Raw genomic sequence first — 21,951 nt, 5'->3', positions numbered from 1 at the left:
CCTGCTTGCCTGCTTTTTTGTGTTTGAACCCTTTTGGGTGTTATGGGGATGCGCTGCTTGGGTTTTTCTTTGATACTTTCAAAGTTATTTCCTCCTTGAGCTCAATGGAAGCAGAGGCTGATCAGCACCAATAAAGAGTTTTGCTCATTCTCATCCAGGCTTGGAAAGACTTCTTATTATTCAAATTCAAATAGTATTAAGTACAAAGTTTAAAGTGTGATTAATTAATTAGTATTAAATATTAATAAGTATTAAGTATTAATAATTAAGTATTATTAATTAGTATTAAGTATAATTATTTTAGCATTAAGTGTGAAAGTCTATTATTGCTATTATTGACTATTAATTTGATTGTAATTCTCCCCTGGGATACAGTATGTCAACTTGGAGAGGGGCTCTCCAAAATTTCCGACACTCCAGCTGCACTGCAGCAGACAAGGAAGCCCTTCAAAAAATAGTAAACACAGCCCAAAAAATCACTGGCTGCCCACTACCGTCCCTGGAAAGCATCGCTCACTCCCATTAACCCTCTAGGGCCAAAAACATCATAAAGGACACATCCCACCCAAGACATCCCACCCAAGGTACAGATTATTAAGAGTAAAAACTGCCCGCTTGCAGAACAGTTTCTTCCCAGTTGCTATCAGGACAATAAACTCAATGCACTAATCTCAAAATACCATTCCAACTATGCTATTCTGTTATTTATAGTAACTAGTGGTGTGCAAAGCAGACGGTATTTGTATCTGTATTTGTATTTGTTGAGGTGGTAAAAGAATTTGTATTTGTATTCGAGTAAAATTCAAAATAGGCATAAAAATCCAGTTTTTTTTGCGTTATACTTCTAATTTAGGTTATAGTGTAAGTATTCTTTAATTATATTCATTATAATTATGGATATGCAATATTGGTTGATGTTTTTGAACATGTAACAAGGAACGTCATTGAAAGAAAATAACATAACAGCCATTACCTCATCCATGGTTAAACCAACAACTAATAAAATACCATTGTGAACATTATGAACCCCATCACCACCCGTCCTTGTTGGAAGATGCTGAACAGACAGAATAAAAACAAATAATACTTCAAAGAACTGTTCTTCTTCTGAAAGAACTTCCTTCTAATGCACAGAATTCCAAGAACTAAACTTAATCAACCCCTGACTGGGAGATCTGGCAGAACAAAAGTTGTATTCTATTTAATACTAAAAGATACAGCAATGCTATTGTCAACTGTCTGCCAAAAAAAGAAAGTTTTTCTTTCTTTTTTTGGCTGGTGGAGGACCAAGAGATGGCTCAGCAGCAGCCACGCTCTCATCTTTTCAAGATGTAGCCTATAAAACACTTATAAAACAATCCAAAAAGACCGACCTCAAATTTCAAGAGTTTTTGAGCATGTTAAGGGACCCCAATTGGCCCTAATAAAACGCATATACAGTACTCTAATGTTAATTGTCATCTAAGTAATAGATAAATAATTTTGTTTACTATTAACAAGTCATGTATTACAAGTCAATTATCCCTTTTTTTTTTTAAATTATTTTAAATTATTTTTATTTTAGTATCTCAGTCAGTGTTGGCTTTCAACATTGATCCAAATCCATGGAAAGATTTTACCCAACCCCAAAACATAGCCTTCGGCTACAAAGTGATACAGAGAGATCGTGACAGGTGAGAAACATCATACTCCAATGACACGTGCGTTCTACTGTAATTTGTGGTCCATATATTTACATACATTTCTTGTGACAAGCCAATTACTTTATTTTTAAACACTTGGTTTCAGCATTATTTCACTTCAAATTCCAGTCAAATGTATACATACAATAAGTTGACTCTTTCTAAACAGTTTAAAAGCTTTTAAATCTTTTTTATTAAATCTTCTGATTGGCCAAGTATTATAATTAGAAATGATTCAGGAATGTGTGGGAGGCTGTAATTAAAGGGCAGTGTCATTTTACCCTCAATACCTTAATCCAAGCAACCCCAGCAAGACCTCAGAAGCTCTGCTTCTCATTAGGAAGAAAGGTATCACAGGCTGCTCTAAAAACAATTGCGAATTGTATATAATTCAATTGCAAATATTCAATTCAATTACATACAATTTAATTTGTATAGCACATTTAACAGCGGGCATTGTCTCAAAGCAGCTTTACAGGATCAGAAATTCTATGGTGTAAAGGAAAGACTCCCTGAGATATTATGAGGAAGAAACTAAGACTTAAGAGGAAACCCATCTTTTTCTCTGTGACATATTCAATAGGTGATTTGTTGGTGCAGTAAATAAAGTTAGTTAGTGAAACGATGTGAAAACAGCAGATTATGAGAGTCGGGTAAGGTTCAGGTTCATATCGCTAACATTTCACTTTTCTTCTCAGTGTGATTGTGAGTGATCCATTACTCCAAAGTCAGAATCAAAGAGGGAAAGTCTACACATGTGCTGTTAGTAACGGACAATGTTCATCAATGAAAATTAATGGTACTAATGCAAACACAATTTTGATTAATCATAAGCTCATGCGATTTTTTAAATCAAAATAATATCCCAGAAATGGTACTCCATTGACCCACATTTAACTCCATGTTAAATCTTGTCACAGTTCCCCCTGAGGCTGTCAACATGTCACTTGGGCTGTCAATGACTAAAGATCGCAAGTCGTCAAACATTGTGGTAAGATACAGTACACTGGTATTTCAACTCAGGTAGAGAAAAACTCTATATTTCAACTCAGGTAAGGATTGATCTTAAATAGTGGGTCTGATATCCCATTGTAGGTTTTGTTTCTATATAAGAATCTAGATTTAAATTATCTGTGAAATGTGCATTTTAGTTTAACCATTTCCCATTAAGTAAAAGGAAAAACATAATTTTTCAGGTCTGTGGCCCAACCATTCCCAAGGACTGTAAGCAGTTTACTTCATACAACGGCATGTGTTTTAAACTGGGTTCCAATAGTCCTATACCACAAACTTTGAGAGGTATTTCATATGAAGAGCTAGCAGAAAAAAATGCCAAAACTTTTGTTCTCTATTCTTATAATTTTGTTTTCATGCTTTCTTTAGATTGTCCAACAGGAACAGACATTGCTTTCTTGCTGGATGGCTCTGGAAGTGTCAGCGAGAGTGATTTTGCTATAATGAAGAATTTTGTTATAAACATGATTAACGAGTTCAAAGACAGAGATTTTCAGGCAAGTGCAGAATCATCTTTGTCTATCCAATATATTTGAATGTTTTTATAGTTATGGGACTGAATACCCCATTGTTAGAAATTACAGCTACATGTTTATGCATCTTTAAATACATTCCAAACACAACTTGAAGTACCAAGATAAAATTGTTAAGAAGAAATAGATAAAAACAATATGGGTCCTAATTAAGGTGGTAGAGCTGCTGACCATCATTAGTGCTATATGAAAAGAACAGAGAGCAGAACAAAGAACCAAGTTTCTGAAATTCATTTGACAGTCGTTCATGAAACGATTGGAATAGTAAGGCTAAATAATTTGTTTGTGCTTGACACCAAAGACATTGGGTTTGAGATCAAAAGATGGATATGAGATGAGAGTTTGGGATTTCTGGTATTTAGAAGTGTTAAACAACATAAAACACTAAACTTTTTGTAGTGGACCAGATATTTTTACGTTATCAAATAGGAACCAATTCTTAGAGATAGCTGGTTAACACACTGGCCTTAAAATCATTATTAAAAAATAAATAAATAAATAAATATGAATAAAATAGCTTACTGAGCAAAATGTCCTGTTGGACTTATGGGGCTCATTATTAAAGTTTCATTTATAACAAACAGCCATTTAATAAAGACTTTCATGCTGGTTTTGCAAATTAGATTGTTAGAAACTGCAAAAAAGAAAATGCAATTTATTATGAATGTTATTTTCCATTTCAGTTTGCAGTTGCACAATATTCTTATAATTGTGAAATACACGTACAATTCAACACGTTTTCAAGCACTGATCAAATACTTATGATCACACAAATGTGTCTTTTGACCTACACAGCCTCTGCTATCAACAAAGTTGTGTGAGTATCCTGAATGCATCTAAAAGCCAAAATGTTTAATTTTGATCTTTCTTATTAAAAAATATAAGTGGATGCAATGTTTACAATCAGTTCATTTGTTTTGTGCAGGGATGAAGTATTTACCAGTACGGCAGGGGCCAGAGAAAATGTTAACAGAGTGTTGGTGGTCATCACTGATGGCCAATCAAATGACAAAAATCTGTCAGATGCTGTTCGGAATGCAGAGAGGAAGAACATTATTCGCTATGCTATAGGGGTGAGAGATTCCCCTACATTACCCATTCATAGAACTATTATGAATGTTTTATTTATTCCTATAATTAATCCTTTTTGGACCAGAAGAAGAATTAAATAGTAATGATCTAAATAGAGCAAAAGGAGTGCCTGGTCGGATAAGCGGTAGAAAATGAGTGAGAGAGTGAGGAGTGCCTGGTCCTTAATAGTCATTATTTGGCCTTATATATTAATCTTTCATTAAATTTGTGTGTACGTTTTTGTCAGTCAAACAAAGCTAAAAAATTCCATTGGATTCAATATGTTTTTGGAAGTAGTGCTTTTTCTAAATATTTCTGTGTATATTAATAAGTGACAGTTACTCTTAGTGCAAAGTGTGTTCATCGCATAGCCCACTTTCATTTAGTGATGTCAAAAATAACCGTGATGAAAAACAAATGATGACAAAGGAGGAAGAGATTAAATTGATTTGATTTGAAATGAATTGACTTAAATAGATCGTTGTAATTGCAGAGTGATCTAAAATTTCTGATGATGCTTTTAAACAATTGCAGCTCATCATCTAAAATAGACACAATAGTTTTTCCTCCTTCTATATGGCTACACAGCAAAACACAAATGTTTATCCTAATTAAATGGCTAGTCTAATTATTTGTCTGGATTTGTACTGGATTACTTAGTATTACTAAGTATTAGTATATAGGAGAGATTTAAAATTTGGAACTATGCTGTGTTCAAAGTGTCTCTATTTATGCTGTTATTCTTTCTTCACTAGGTCGGCAATGCCTTTCAATGGAATGCAGCAGAACAAGAGTTGAATACTATTGCGTCGGATCCAGACAATATACATGTATTTAAAGTGAATGACTTTTCTGTATTGAAGGAAATTCAAAAAACACTGGAAGCAAATATCATTGCAATTGAGGGTATGCAAGTAAACCTATCTTCAGAATCTATTGAAGCTACTGAAAAAAGAAAAGATTTGATTTTCTGGTAGCGTTTACAATACGTGTCATTTGTGGTATTATTACTTTATTAGGAATCCAGGCTTCAGGAGACTCCACCAGGATGGAATTGGCACAGGATGGCTTCACTGCAGACTTTGATGAAAATGTAGGTAAAGCCTTTAATTTTTTTAACCAGCATTGATTGACATTAATTTCATTTTTTTTCTTTTTTTTTTTACTTTTAATTAAATATTACCAATATTATTTAGGCTAGTATCACATCAATTTTGAGTCCTTGGTTTAAGTTGATATTTTTGTGTGTCTTTAGGGTAACATGATAATGAGTGCAGTTGGAGCATTTCAGTGGAAAGGTGGTTATCAGAAGTACAGCAGTACAAGAGGAACACCACTAAACTCCTTTCAGAAGGGCAACGGTAATGACAGTTATCTAGGTGAGATGCCCTTCTAAACTAATCTAAGTAATGTAAATTTCAATTGGGATATTACATGAACAATGTTTAGTTCAGGTATCCATAAACACTTAAAGGTGTTGTGCACGATGTTTGAAAGCCAATGTTGACATTTGAAATCACCTACACAAACATGCCCCTAACCCAAATGGGTGTCACCCCGTTTTAGCCCCGCCCCCCACATACATACGCAACCCAGGCAACTATTATGGAGGAACCTGCTGGGGCGGCTGGCCGAGGGGATATTTTTATCAATAAATCAACTCAATGAGTAATACTATAGTAATACAAATGTGTTTTTGTAGTACTGTGTGTTGAAAGGTTTAGCTCCGTATTGTAAGCCTTTTTTCGCTTTTCATTTTTATCTGCCATGTCAATGTTTCAATCGCTTTCTGCTAATGTCAGACATGCGCACTGAACACCACCGCATATTGACAAGCCACACCCCTTTCTGCGGATTGGATACACGTTTGTTTTGTTAGTCGGCCCGGCTCAGATTTCTGAAGCATTTCTCAAACATTGTGCACCCCACCTTTAAAATACTATATACACAAATGTTGGCGGAACTAATGGCAATTCCAATTTGTATTAGATATTCAACACTTAGGTGTCAAAATAGCTTTATCCATAGTGGGTTTGCACTGTGATGTTTATATACTGTCAATATACATAATATGTGGAGGATCATGGATCAAGGATTTTAAAGTCTTCAATAAAAGAGATTTAAGAAACGAGTTGAAGGTAGTTCATTGTCGAGTCAAAGGTCAATCAATCAATAAACTTAACATCTTAATGTACTATGTTCAGTACGAAGGGCTTCTGGAAACACTTATTAGTTAATTAGAGAATGTTTTTACAAATGAGAAAAGGAGTCCGAATGTTTTAATGAAACCCAGCCGAGATGTTAACCAGGAGTCAATAACCGGATTTGTTTATAACTTGTAGCACTACTTGGTGAATTACTTGCTAACTTTTTTTATTTTTTTAAATAAAAAGAAAGAAATCACAGAAGTTTGGATAGCTGTTACAACTACATTTTCTGTGTATCAAATAATGTTTGTATTGAACCTCTGAATACTGCCCAATGCTAGAATATAAGGTAGGGATCAGACTGTGAGCAAACATGTAACATGACCAAGCAAATCTCCTACCTGCTTGTTCTGTGTTCACAGGTTATTCCATGGCGGTAGCACAAACCTTTAGGCAATTCTACATCATTCAGGGAGCTCCAAGAGATAAGCACATGGGCGCAGTGATCATATACAATGGAGACAATGTCTTTCAGGCACTGGATTCTCCCGAGGTAATTTTATTCATCTAGTAATAGCAGTAAAAAATGCTGCATTGAAATGCATCTCACAGCTACATCACACACTGTCAGTCCTAGGCCTAGCAATATGAACTGTGTATTTCCCAGTCTTAGATGAAATTTAGACCCTGTCACCATTTTTTCAGCCTCAAATTGGTGCCTATTATGGTGCTGAGTTATGTGTTGTGGACTTGAATTTGGACAGCTTCGCAGACCTCCTACTTGTTTCTGCTCCAATGTATAATGAGGAGGATCAGGAAGGAAAAGTCTTCATCTACACCTTTCAAGGATCTTTTGGTTCCCAGGTAAAGAGTAAACATGACAATGATAATGTACCTAAGCTGAAGTGTTGTCTTATTCTCAACATCTTCAACAATCCCGTTCTACATTAAAGGAAATTGCAGTTAGTAAAATTACAGTCTCCACTTTTATCGCTTCGTAAAAGAAAACTTAAATTTGATCAATAAATTAAAGTTGCTTCCTGTTTCTAATGTAATCTGTATAGAAGCTATTCACAATTCATTTTAAAACAATTATCTTGGGTACTAAAAACTCCATATTCATCCCATACCGGGCCAAAATTAACTTCACCCTTAAACCATCATATCGTTGAGCATTAATTGCTTAATTTTCCTATAATATTTGTCCCCAGCTTGGCCAGTAATATTAAATAGTATACCCTTGGCCAAGTGGCTTCTTTAGTCTAGAAACACATATCACATAAATTGTGTAAAATGGCTATATTGCTATATATGTGTCAATATTCAACTGTTTGGGTGTTATGTGATCTTGAGACACCAAAATCTTATTAAAATGCTTATGTAAAAACAGGGACTTCCTAAAATATATTGTTTAAAAAATACATTTTGTTTTATAACAAAACTGGCTGGTACAGTTTCTATTAAATATGACTGTATACCAGACATCTTCCAGTGATTTTATCCAAAAAGTGGCTTGTTACTTGAGTTACATGAAGAATTCTTTAGCAAACTGCAGACATTTTCTGTAAACATTTTACAGCTACAATACATAGGGGCAGTGAAAGGAATCTCGGGACAACGGGGGAGGTTTGGCCTGACGCTGGCGAGCTCTGCAGATCTAAATGAAGACAGCCTGGTGGATGTAGTGGTAGGAGCACCTCTAGAAGAGAATAACCAGGGCAGCATCTACATCTTTAATGGGAGAAATGAAGACATTGCCCCAACCTTCTCCCAGGTCAGACAGGAACAAATATACAGCATATTATTATGATTAAGGTTCATTTAAAATGTATTATAATATATAGGGTTGTGAAAGACCTGCTGATTCACACACACACACATGTGTATATATATATATATATATATATATATATATATATATATATATATGTGTGTGTGTGTGTGTGTGTGTGTGTGTGTGTGTGTGTGTGTGTGTGTGTGTGTTGGGTTACATATAATCTAATGTGAGTCATTTTTGGCTCCAACATACAACATAACACTAGAATGTGACCCAAAACATCATTATAAAGCAGCCATATCTTATTAACAGGGAATTACGTTTGAATTAGTAAACCTCACAATTTATTTGCCATTACATTAAGCAGGATGTTCTTAAATACTTTAATTTTCAATACTGTAATTTTTACTTATGTCCAACAAAACAAATACAATATACATACTTAAGGAAAACCCAAATATTGAAAAAATAGACACTTTTTTTTACCTCTCATATATTGTTTTAGGAGGCCTCTGATATAGAAATCAAAGGTTTTTTAAATTTTTTACATTTTAGTAAGTTTTTACAGAAATGTTGTAATATTGCAACGTTGGGCTCTGCTAGGAGCAGAATTTCTGCATTTGTACTCACTTTCTCTGAACAGATATACAGAGAATTTAAGCATTCATTTGCAGGGTTGATTGCTTACTTTGCCCCAACAGTATATATCATGAGTAATAATCACACAACAATCATATTTTTTATGAATAAGCATTTATTAATATAGATTTCTGAACCAGAAAATCCAGTATTGGGACTGATAAACTCCTTTTTCAGCCAGCGATATCTGTCACGGGGCAAGGTGTGCTTCTTTGGTTGGGGCTTGATGTCCACACCAACTCATTGGCTGGGCAGTCAATGAGGTGGTGGTTTTCTTTGTCCATTGCACCTGCATCTTCATTCTCTGAATCACTTGCATCAGTGTCATCTAAGTCCATTTCAAAAAATTTGTAACATATTCTAAACCAGTGTCAAATAGACCCTAAAAATAGACCCTAGTCAAACACAACAACTCACCCACACACAGACACAAAATACAGATTTAAGATCAAATACTTAGAAGCATTTTGCAATTAATATTAGAAGTATCATGATGTGTAATTTTGTAAATAATAGTCCTGTAAATAATTTTCTTTTTCTGTTTTTTATTTTTTTTTTATTTTTTTTTTTTTTACAGAGAATCACAGGCTCGTCTGTGCGCAATGGACTGCAATTTTTTGGTATTTCTCTGAGTCCATCTGCTCTGGACCTTAGTGAAGACCAACTGCCAGATCTTGCTGTCGGTTCCAAAGGAGCTGTCTTGCTTTTAAGGTCTGGCATTTCAGTTCGGATATGTTAATCTGATATGTTAATCTCCTGGGTTTGGGGCAATCTGCTCCAAATCTAGATGTGGTATCAATGAATAAAATATACAGAAATTTCACCCAATTGAAGCTTTCCACATTTTGTCCTGCTACACCTGGAAAATTATATGGATTGGGATTTTTTAAATGTGGTATACACAATATTTGCGTAACCGTTTTCACTGTGAGATTTTTAAATTATACTATCATAGTATTCACCTTGCCGTGTTAATTCTTTATAGAACAATCTTATCTGCAAGATATCTTTCCCACCAGATCACGTATATTTATTCACATTTGAATCACCAGCATGATTGTTTAAAAACCTGAACGTAGAATCACTCTTCAATAAACCCAGCTTTATGGAATGTTTAGGCAACCAGTATCTTCCATCTGAACCACCAGCAACTACATTGTGGTCTTAATTGTGGTCTCTTGGTTGCTTCACTGACTACGAATACCTTCCTTACTCAGTCATCGACTATTGGTGAATGTCCTTCTTTGGGCTCTCCTGTGGCTTTCCAGGAACAGGTGTATTCATAATGAGATAATGTGGAACTCACCGAGGATAATTGAAGACAGATCAGTTAATAATGTTGCTTCTGATAGCAAATGGCAGCACCAGAACTAATTTAAGCTTTAAGCTTTTTTTCTATCTGCTCAAATCCAAATTAATGTGGAAATGCTTATACGTAGTTTGATGTTCCATATGCATATTTACATTGTGTGTTGTGTATGTGTAAATGTTCAGATCCAGACCCACTGTGGATTTGCAGAACACAGTAACTTTCATCCTGTCCAAAATTCCCACCAAAGAATTTGACTGCAACAAACCTTTAACAAACACAGTAAAATTGTGTTTCAAAATGACGAGGCGGAATAATGACAAACAAGGTACCAATATTTTTCTACATTTGTTTAAACACAACCTTTGCCTTTCTCATAAAATTACAAGTAAAATGTTTGACTTCAGGAAGCTTATCATTGTGGATATTTCTTTTTCTTTTATTGTATTTGTTTAGATTTGTCTGCAAAGATAAACTATACATTAACACTTGATGCCAAACGACAGAGCTACCGGGCCTACTTTTCAGAAAAAAACGTATTCTAACTGACACAATAGATGTGTTGCTACAAGAGAAATGCAAGGAACATGTATTCAGTCTAGAGGTATTTGAAATGCTCCTTTTAAATCTTTTAAATATGTGAAATGGGGGTGTAGTTGAATGAAAAAAATGCTGATTAACATTGATACATTAGATTTCAAGCTAATTATTTTTATATTATACCTTCATTTATAAATACATTACATATTTTGGGTTAAAACACAAATTAGGGTTAATGAGTAATAGACAGGATCCAGCGAGACAGTAAATCACGTCATTACTAATTGCTCAAGCCACTGAATAAATATAAAATAAATATCTATAATATTTTTATTTAAACAGATAATCTTAATAAAATCTGACATTTTCAGTCAGCATTATTTCAGGCTAAGAATTGTCTTTGTTTAAATTTATTTGTTTGTTTGTTTTTTGTTTTATCAATTAATCCTTATTTTGGAACACTGCTCTAGTGTAATGTGACTTTTAACAGCATGTAAACAGTTTGATGGATGTAAGCAGTATGTAAACAGGTTGATGGATGTATATTGGAAGTGTGTGTATTTGGTGTAAGTCTGTGCAGTCCATACAGATGATGTGCATGTGTACTGTATGTTGTGCTCAGTACAGCTCAGTTCAGTTATTGAGAAGTCTGATGGCTTGTGGGAAAAATTGTTACACAGTCTGTTTGTGAGGGCCTAAAAGCTTCGGTACCTTTTTCCAGAAGGCAGGAGGGTGAAGAGTGTGTGTGGGGTCATCCACAATGCTATTGGCTTTTGGGATGCAGCATGTGGTGTAGGTGTCCATGATATAGGGAAGAACGACTCCAATAATTTTCTTAGCTGTCCTCACTATTTGCTGTAGACTATTGAGATCCGAGATGGTACAGTTCCCAAACCAGACAGTGATGCAGCTGCTCAGGATGCTCTCAATGATCCCTCTGTAGAACATGGTCTGGATGGGGCAAGGGAGGTGTGCCTTTCCCAGCCGTTGTTGGAAGTAGAGACACTGCTGGGCTTTCTTGGTGATGGAGTTGGTGTTGAGTAACCAGGTGAGGTTCTCTGCTTGATGAACACCAAGAAATTTGGTGCTCTTGACGATCTCTACCGATGATCCGTCGATTTTCGGCAGAGAGTGGTCACTCTGTGCTCTTCTGGAGTCAACAACTATTTCCTTAGTTTTGTAAACATTCAGATGCAGGTTGTTGGCTGTACACCAGGTAGTTAGATGTTGCACCTCCTCCCTGTATGCTGACTTGTCATTCATGCTGATGAGACCCACCACAGTTGTGTCATCGGCGAACTTGATAATATAGTTCGATCTATGCATTGTGTGAGTCAGCAAGGTGAACAGCAGTGGACTGAGCACGCAACCCTGAGGGTCTCCAGTGTTCAATGTGGTGGTGCTGGTGTGCATGTGTACTGTATGTTGTGCTCAGTACAGCTCAGTTCAGTTATTGAGAAGTCTGATGGCTTGTGGGAAAAATTGTTACACAGTCTGTTTGTGAGGGCCTAAAAGCTTCGGTACCTTTTTCCAGAAGGCAGGAGGGTGAAGAGTGTGTGTGGGGTCATTGTGAAGAGTGCGGTGGGACGGTAGTCATTTAGGCAGGACACTGTAGACTTCTTTGGGATTGGGACAATGGTGGTAGTCTTGAGGCACGTAGGAACAATGGCGCTGCTCAGGGAAATGTTGAAGATGTCAGTAAAGACATCCACTACAGTAGCTGTTTTTCACATTCTCTGAGCACCCTGCCAAGAATGTTGTCTGGTCCAGCAGCCTTCTGTGGGTTAACTCTGCATAGAGTTCTCCTCACGTCGGCAGTGGATAGACAGAGTACCTGGTCATCGGGGGGAGGGATGGACTTCCTTGCCGTTACGTTGTTCTGCACCTCAAACCGAGTGTAGAAGTCATTCAGCGCATCTGGGAGAAAGGCATCACTATCACAAGTAGGTGAAGTTGTCTTGAAGTTCGTGATCGCCTGTATGCCCTGCCACATGCGCCGGGTGTCTCCGCTGTCCTGGAGGTGGCTGTGGATTGTCTGGGAGTGGGGCCGCCCTGTACCCTGTTTTGAAGGCTAGGTCTCTAGTCCTCAGCAGTGCACGCATTTTAGCAGTCATCCACGGCTTCTGGTTGATGCGTGAGGTGATGGTCTTGGAGACGGTCATGTCATCAATGCACTTGCCAATGTAGCTGGTCACTGATGACGTGTACTCCTCCAAGTTGACAAAGTCACTGTCGGTTTCAGCCTCCCTGAAGATGTTCCAATCAGTGCACTAAAATCAGTTCTGAAGAGCAGATGTGGCTCCTGCTGGCCAGGATTTCACCTGCTTCAGAAGCAGTTTTGAGCAACTGACGAGTGGTCTGTACGCTGGAATTAGCACAACAGAGATGTGGTCTGATTAGCCGAGGTGGGGCTTCGCACGATACGTGCCGGGAATGTTTGTATAAACAAAATCCAGCGTGTTTTCACCTCTCGTAGCAAAGTCCACATGTTCATGGAATTTAGAAAGCACTGACTTGAGATTTGCATGGTTGAAATCTTCAGCGATGATAAACAGGGTGAACTGCAGGTCGCTAATAGTTCCGTATAACTCAGCGCCTCTTTAGCATTAGCGCTAGGAGGAATGTAAATTCAGACAAGCTAAACAGTAGTAAATTCCCATGGTAAATAAAATGGCCTGCATCTAACAGTCATAAAGGACTATTAATAGACATTTCCCATAATTTATGGTGGTTCTTCCAACTTAGCTATATCACTACTAACTATTAAACAATAATAATTAACATGCATTCATTTTGATGTATCTTCATAGGCATTTTCGAAATATTAAACAACGATTTAACATTGTTTTGTAGTGGATTAAATTTGGCCGTGAAAAATTTTATTAGCTAAGAGTATTCAAAGTTTCCTTTTCTGTAACTAATTCTTTTCTCCTGCCTTACAGGCCTGCCCTAATGATGCAGTAAACCCAATAATTAATGAGTTAAAGTATACACTTGAGGGTCTTCCTATTAATCAACAGGATCATTTGCGGCCGATACTGCGACCTAATACAAAGAATACCTCAGATTATAACGTAAGTGCTGAGAGTCTTCAGCATGTTCCACATCAGTTCTATTATCTAATTTTCTCAACCTCTCATAGAAATGTTTAAATGTTAGACAACACATGTGACACCTTACTGTGTAAACGTTTTTTACAGCTGGATTTTGAAATAAACTGTGGACCTGATAACATCTGCATTGATAATCTCAAAGTGGATTTTAATTTTTCTGGGTTAGTGGAAACAGTAACACTCAAAGAAAACACTCAGCGTCCACTCAGAGATCTAAGAACGAGGATTTGACCTTTTGGTTTGTTTTTCTTTCCATTTTCAGATACTCAGTCACACAAATTGGAACAATGCAAGAACTGAATGTAACTGTTTCCATAGTGAACAGAGGGGAAAATTCCTACTACAGTCGAGTAATTCTTAAGTACCCTTTTGGACTGTCTTTCAGGAGATCCGGCACTAAAGAGGCAAGTTTATCACATAACAATTTGACCACATTAATTGTTGAGTTATACCATAGTTGAGTAATGAGGTATTATTAAGATTTAACACACAGTGGTGCAGCAGATAGCGTTCCTACTTCACAGGTCCTGGGTCCTCAGTTTGGCATTGAACTGAGGTACAGCACCATCTGCGTGGAGGTTTACATATGTGCACATGGGTTTTCTTCTTGTTCCATTGACTGGATAGTGGCAGTGCTGATTTACTCAAAACCTTCTAATTAGTGGCCCATAGCCTTAACCAGTGAGACACCACTTTCCATTAAAATCTATGGCAGCATGGTAGCACATCGATAGTGTTGCCACTTTATAGCTTCAGATTCTCTGACTCCTTGAGTTACTGTCTGTTTGTATTATTTCCTGAAATTGATTTAGTATTTTGTGTTAACAAAAGATGGCAGCATATAAACTTAGAGGGTTATGTGTTTAAATCCTAGGACCACCAAGCTACCTCTGCTGGGCCCTTGACCAAGGCCCTTATTTGACTAAATGAGTTCATTGTAAGCTGCTTTGGATAAGGCTAAATGTTTGTATCATGTCTGGTCATTGAATGTAACTTTCAATAGTCCAAAATTTGCAGAAGTCCTAAATGTATGTGCACTGAGGATTGGGACAATCCCTCCAATATGCAGAATTGAATCCTCTGATAGAGAACTGATTGACACCTCCCTTCTCTCAGTGGAACAACTAGGCCAAAATATTCTATGTTGTTATTACAATCCATCCTGTGTGATTAGTAGATTGTTTATCATAACCCTTTAGGTCAACACATTTGGTCCATATTCCAACTCCCACAAGAGTGTCAGGACTCAGCCCAGACTTTGGCCACGTGCTTATGTTTATGTTTTGTGTCAAGTGTTTGTCCTGCCCTTGTCTGTTCCTCCCCGCCTCTGCACACTTGTTCCTCATGTGTTAATTGTTAGTATTTAGTCGAGCAGCTTTGCCTTGAGAAGCACAAAATCCTATGTCATGTCATCTGTTGTCTAGCCTGTGTCATAGTCTCTGTCCCTGTTTCATGTTTTTTAAGTTATTAAATCCAGTTTATTTTACGCTATCCTGCATTTGGGTCTATTTTATCTCCACGCTGCTGACAAAGAAAACCATTTCTCAAAAGGGTTCTTCATACAATCCTTGTCCACAGATTGCTGACAGGTGAGGGAATGTGAAAGTATTACTTAGTGGATAGAGATTACATCAGATCAGTTGGTCCTGATGATAGTGCCAGGGATACAAACTGCAATTTCACCACTGCCCCCTAGACTTTGCAGTGCAATGCTCATTGATAACAAACTCCACATGTGGAAATGTGTTCAAGCACTGGCTTGCTGGAGATATAGAAAACTGTTAATGAAAGGATTCTGACTGGGACTGGTTCACCAAACAGAGATATCTACCATAGTTTTTCTGGAACTGTGTGGTGCGATAAGGGTATGAGGAGTGTAGGTCATCTTCTAAACAATAAAGGTCAGTCTTATATTAGCAGTCAGGTCATTACAAGGTTATGCAGCTCTTCCCATCGGTCTGCACCTAGTAGTCATACCTGGGAAAAGTTTGATGAGCCACAGGTGAACGTCGTTATCAATTCCTGCTTGTGGTCAATGAGACTAAACACTCCTGAATACAAGATGGTTTTAGATAAAAGTGGGTTGTTAATGGTGCTCTGCTCTTTGAACTGAGCTTAATGTCCAATTCCCAATCTACTACCCTTTTCTCATGGTATAGAGCGGCAAGTTATTATCTACACTGAATATGTATGTCACGACACATCCCACCTCTGCAGAGTGGATGGTATTTCTCTAGAGACTCACAGGCTTATTACTTTTTTATTACCTTTTTGAAGGGTGAGGTGCCTTCATTCACCATAATCCCCTAGGACTCAGGGACTGGGGCTCCTTCTTTTACTGAAGTCCCTTAAGGGCCCCCATTATGAGCCTATTCAGAATGCTAAAAGGAAATGGGTATGAAAACTGTTTTTTTTTTGTTTGTTTGTTTGTTTGTTTGTTTTTATGAAAATTGGTTAAAATTTTGGGGATTTACTTACTCTGGTATTAGGCATAAATAGCATGTATTCTTGACCAGATGATAGTAAGGTGAGCTTGTTTTTCAGCGATTTCTCAGGATTCAGTTCTGCAAAAACTGTGCTAATTATTTGTAACCTTTATCAAGGGAAATTGTTACAATACAATGACTTAAAGAATGGCGAAGAATTTGTTTCTTAGAAATGCTGTTTACTTTCATTCTAAATGACTGTCTGAGCAGGGTAGAGTGGAGTGTGAATCTGTGGATAGTGATGAAAAAGCTACACTGGGGGAGACGACTTGTCTCATCAGTAAACCAATTTTCAAGACTAATGGTTTGGTGAGCGCAAATGAGTTTATACTTTTTTTTTCTCTTATAGGAACAGTATTTAATGCATTAAGAATGACTAGGTATTATATTTCAAGTTATGCCTAGGACAAAGATGAAAGTAGTGTAGATTTTTAAATATTGGCTAGTTAAATAGAAATAAGAGAAACGATGACACAATATCTGAATTGCTGTATTACCCCTATAGGCTATCTTTGATGTTACATATGGCATAAACAGAGAAAGTAACTTTGACAGGATGATGAAATTCACTGCATCTGCTTCCAGGTATGATCTTATATTATTTTAATTAATAGAGTGAGTACTAGTATCTATAGTTTTTATGTTTTTCATATTTTTTTTAATGTTTGTTTTTAAGTTTATCAGATAAAATCTGCAAATTTTTTGGTTTGAAAAGTGTATTTTTGTCCACGGTTTTGAAAATCACTGATGTCTACTTGCAATTGCTTTTTATCTTTTTCTACACATGAATTCACATATAAATTAATTAAGTCTGGGCTAAACCATAGAGAAAGTATCACAACAATTTTATACTGAACTAATAAAAATATTCCGATATTTACAGTGACAATGACGAACATTCACCTAACAATGAACTCTTCAGAGAAAAAACCATTGATGTTAAATATGCCATCTACGTTTCGATGATCAGGTTAGTTGACCATTTGTTTTGCTGATTTATTGTTCAAATAAATATGTATATAAGTTTGCTATATTCCTGTTTACATCTATCAATAAATTGTCAAATAATGTAATCTGCCAGTAGAAAACACATATGTAAAGTACATATATTAATGGGATTTAACTGTGCAATTTCTGATGTTTGTTTAATTGTCTGTGAGCAATATCTCACTTTATATGATTTTATGTCAAGACATGAAAATTCCACTATTCACATCAACTTTACTGAAGGAGAAAATAACCTTGAGAGACCAGTCCACCAAATATTCAAGGTATACATAAATTTAAAAAAAAAAGAAAGAAATTAATAAACCCTTTGACGTGCAATTTTTATTTGGTTATTATAAAATCTTCACTTCCTCTCAGGTGGAAAATTTCCTCAGGGATTTGAGCTTCAACATTTTCATCAGAGTACCCATAAAATTAGGAGTTAAGGACATCTGGACTAATAACAACTTGGAGGTACTGTAAATTGACATTAACGTTACTGCAGATATATAGCTTTGACCGACTATTTATTAGTTTTAAATGTCCACCATGATGACATCACTGCCGAGCCACCACAAGACATCCTCCCACATACATGTCTTTTGAACTTCTTCTTCATTTCTAATATAGGAGATTGAAACAAATGCTGGCAAAACAAAAAAATGGAAATAAGCATAAATCAGACAACCTTCACAACTGACTACTCACAACTGATACTCATAACAACAATCACAAACTGCAGACACTAAACCTAAAGTGGGGGCTGGGTGTGAGGTTGTGTAACTGGGGAAAGGGGGAAACTGAATAAGTGTTCACAAACAATGGAAATGATCTGCAAATAAGAAAATATATGGGAGGGTACCCTTGGGTCGTTTTGTGGTAAATTATTCATGGTGGTTAACTAAGTCAAATATTATTCATCCTGACCTGTTAGTTGAGGTGGGGGATTGCATTTTGACTCCTGTCAGCTGTCCAACTACAGTATAAGCCAAAATGAAACTGATCCTAGAAAGGTTTGAGCAAAGACGTTTTTCTGATCTACAATGGATTAACATTCATGGACTATCACTCACGATCACTTGGCTTTGATCGGGGTCAAACCTCCTTGGTGTTGCTTGAACTTTCTGCAGCTTTTGACACCATCAATCACACTTTTCTCCATGTTAGACTAAAAATGTTGGAGTTAAGCAAACAGTTGTGTTTCTTAGATTCATGGCTGCAGTGCAGACAAAGATGAGCAACCCACAATCCAAGATTTTGTAGCAGCACTGAAAAATCAGCCAGAGGTGGTGAGTTACTGTTATGTCTTTCTTTAATAACCTACCATTTTAAACATCTAGCAGAGAATCTTTGTGTTCTCGAGACTCAATCATAGAAATAAATACATATAATTAAGTTATTTATTTATTTGTGGTGTCTGGGTTTTAGAATTGCTCTGTAGCTGTGTGCAGAGTGTTTAAATGTGCTGCAAGTCTCATTAAAAATCAAGCAATATACTACAGCATCTCTGGTAATGTCAGCTCTGGATGGCTTGAACAGGTATATCAATGATGCGCTAACACATTACTGGTATTTTCACCAATTTCCACCAAAAGTCCTACATCTCTGCATTAATCATTCATATACACTACCTTTTAGATTGGACTGAAATCAGCCATTTTTGAGCTGGTCAGTACAGCAACCCTGGACTACAACGAAACAACATATATCTACTCCCCCTCTGGTTCTATAAACACTGCACCTATTGGCAAGGTATGTCAGTGGGATGAGACTTTAATAAAATCAGACTGATCATGAGCTGATTTTTGTTTATCAGATATTAAATGGTAAATATTGAAATGCTGGCATTGAAAGTCACATGACTTTCACGGATCTCTGGTGTGGTGGTTATTGGACTCAAAGTAACAGGATGCAGTGCAGCTATAGGATGTGATGTCAATAGTTGGGCGAAGGCTCCATCTGGCAAGTAGAAGAGGGATTATCAGGCTTGGTTGTAACCATTAAAGACTGCACATTAATTGTAAAGATTGACATGTTTCTTAGAATATTATTATCCAACATAGTACTGGATCCTATTATAGATAGACTCTGAATTTACTTACCAGATTGGCTTGTTATTGCAACTGTGTGCAGGTTAATACCCAGGTGGAGCTGAAAGGGGAGAAATTGCCACTTAAGGAGGTAATTGGCTTTGGTGTAGGAGAAATTGTGCTTTTAGCTGTTATCACTGCTGTTCTCTATAAGGTCAGTGCAGAGATGATCATTATTCTTCAGTTTTTCTCATTTTTACATTTGAACACAACAACCTTCTGCACTCTGCTACATGTTGCGTGACCTTTTCTATCACTCCTAGACTGGGTTCTTCAAAAGCAAATATAAGACGAAGTTGGAGGAAGCAAGAGCAGCAGCCAGAGACGGAGGAACTGGAGACAGCCTCGTGGCAGAGTGAAGAGAGATCACTCTGCTTCACATTCATCACATAATCTGCAAAATTGTGTTATCTTATTACACATAGTATAAGGTGTCAGTCAGGTGTTTCTAACCATATATCTCCTGAAATGCTATTCAGAAAGACATCATATGCTTAAAAAAATCTAACAATTTACAATCAAACTCATAAGTAAACCTGCTTAAAGATTCTTTTATGGCTGTTACAGCTTGTAGTGATTTTAGGAAAGCTTACAATACACAGTATTATGGAAGGCATGCTATATTCACCATGTGTTCAGACTTGAACTGGTGCATCGAGATCACATTTGAACTCTTAGGGTGTTTTCACATATAGTTTGTTTTAAAAGAACCAAACCCAGTTCACTTAAAGTGAACCAGTGTCTCAGGGTCTCAGATCACATGGTTTGTTCACATGTACACACTGAACCTTCGTGACAGAACGACCAACCACCAATGGATCCAGCAGAACTCCTGTTTTGCCTACGTCAGGAGGACGCCCCAGTTGAGGAATACACGGAGGTATTCTTGGACCTGTGCAATCTGTCACGAAGTGACACGGTGAGACACAGGCGAGTGAGGATCCAAATGCAGTTTAAGGTTTTTTAATAAACAAAACACAAACAAACCGGCAGGCAACGCGGAACAAACAGGAAACGGGAACATGGACATGCACACACCAACAACGACCAACAACATTGAAGTGAACAGACAGAGTATATATGGTGAACGAGAACCAATCACAAAACAGAGACAGACAAGGACTAAGACAAAACACCTGGGGAAGAGAATGAATGTAATTAGTGTCCATGGTAACAGATAGGTGGGCGGGGTCAACAATTAACATCAGGGAGAGACGGCAGACAGAAACAAGGGGAAAACACAGACAGACACATTACAGAGCCCCCCCCTACGAGCGGCTTCCAGACGCTCCCAAGTCCACAAAACCCAGTTCAGGCGGGTGGAGCGAAGGCGCAACCAGGGTGGGAGGGCGGGTCGGGTTCGTGTAGTGGTGGCGCCCGCCGAGCAGGAGGCCGGGGTGGCGCCAGCCGAGCCGGAGGCCAGGGCGGCGCCGGCAGAGCAGGAGGCCAGGGCGGCGCCGGCAGAGCAGGAGGCCAGGGCGGCGCCGGGAGAACAGGAGGCCAGGGCGGCGCCGGGAGAACAGGAGGCCAGGGTGGTGCCGGAGGCAGAGCCAGAGACCAGAGCAGGACCGGAGACCAGGGTGGTGCTGGAGGCGGAGCCGGAGGCCAGAGCAGGACCAGAGACCAGGGTGGTGCTGGAGGCGGAGCCAGAGACCAGAGCAGGACCGGCGACCAGGGCGGTGCTGGAGGCGGCGCCAGAGACCAGAGCAGGACCGGAGACCAGGGTGGTGCTGGAGGCGGAGCCAGAGACCAGAGCAGGACCGGGGACCAGGGTGGTGCTGGAGGCGGAGCCAGAGACCGGAACGGAGTTGGCAGCCAGGGTGGTGCTTTGGGCCTATGAACAGGGACAGGAGGTAGAAGGGCTGGCAAGTCCAGCGAAGCAAAACACAGGAAAACAGAAACATGCATAGGTTCAGGCCAGTCAGAGAGTTCAGGTAGTTTGGGTGTCATGATGTCGACCGCGTCCTCTGACTCAGTCATTTCGGTCGACCCGGCCGATTCGGCTGGTTGCGTCAGCTCGGCCGGTTCCGTCGACCCGGTCGGTTCGGCAGGTTCCGTCGACCCGGTCGGTTCGGCAGGTGCCGCCGACCCGGTCGGTTCGGCAGGTGCCGCCGACCCGGTCGGTTCCGTCGACCCGGTCGGTTCGGCAGGTTCTGTCGACCCTGCAGGTTCCGTCGACCCGGTCGGTTCGGCAGGTTCTGTCGACCCTGCAGGTTCCGTCGACCCGGTCGGTTCCGTCGACCCGGTCGGCTCCGTCGACCCGGTCGGCTCGGCAGGTTCGGCAGGTTCCATCGACCCGGTCGGTTCCGTCGACCCAGTCGGTTCCGTCGACCCGGTCGGTACGGCAGGTTCCATCGACCCGGTCGGTTCCGTCGACCCGGTCGGCTCGGCAGGTTCGGCAGGTTCCATCGACCCGGTCGGTTCGGCAGGTTCCGTCGACCCGGTCGGTTCCGTCGACCTGGCCGGTTCGGCAGGTTCCATCGACCCGGTCGGTTCCGCAGGTTCCGTCGACCCGGTCGGTTCCGTCGACCCGGACGGTTCGGCAGGTTCCTTCGGCCCGGCA

At 38.8% G+C, this 21,951-nt stretch overlaps 1 pseudogene; it reads left to right on the top strand.

Annotated features, from left to right (window-relative positions):
• Positions 1-1,539: 1,539 nt before the first annotated feature.
• On the top strand, positions 1,540-20,092 carry LOC113653543 (annotated as a pseudogene).
• The last annotated feature ends 1,859 nt before the right edge of the window (positions 20,093-21,951 follow it).

This window comes from Tachysurus fulvidraco, chromosome 8, assembly GCF_022655615.1.
Source record: "Tachysurus fulvidraco isolate hzauxx_2018 chromosome 8, HZAU_PFXX_2.0, whole genome shotgun sequence".
Taxonomy (NCBI): domain Eukaryota; kingdom Metazoa; phylum Chordata; class Actinopteri; order Siluriformes; family Bagridae; genus Tachysurus; species Tachysurus fulvidraco.
This window is presented reverse-complemented; position numbering and strand designations above follow the sequence as displayed.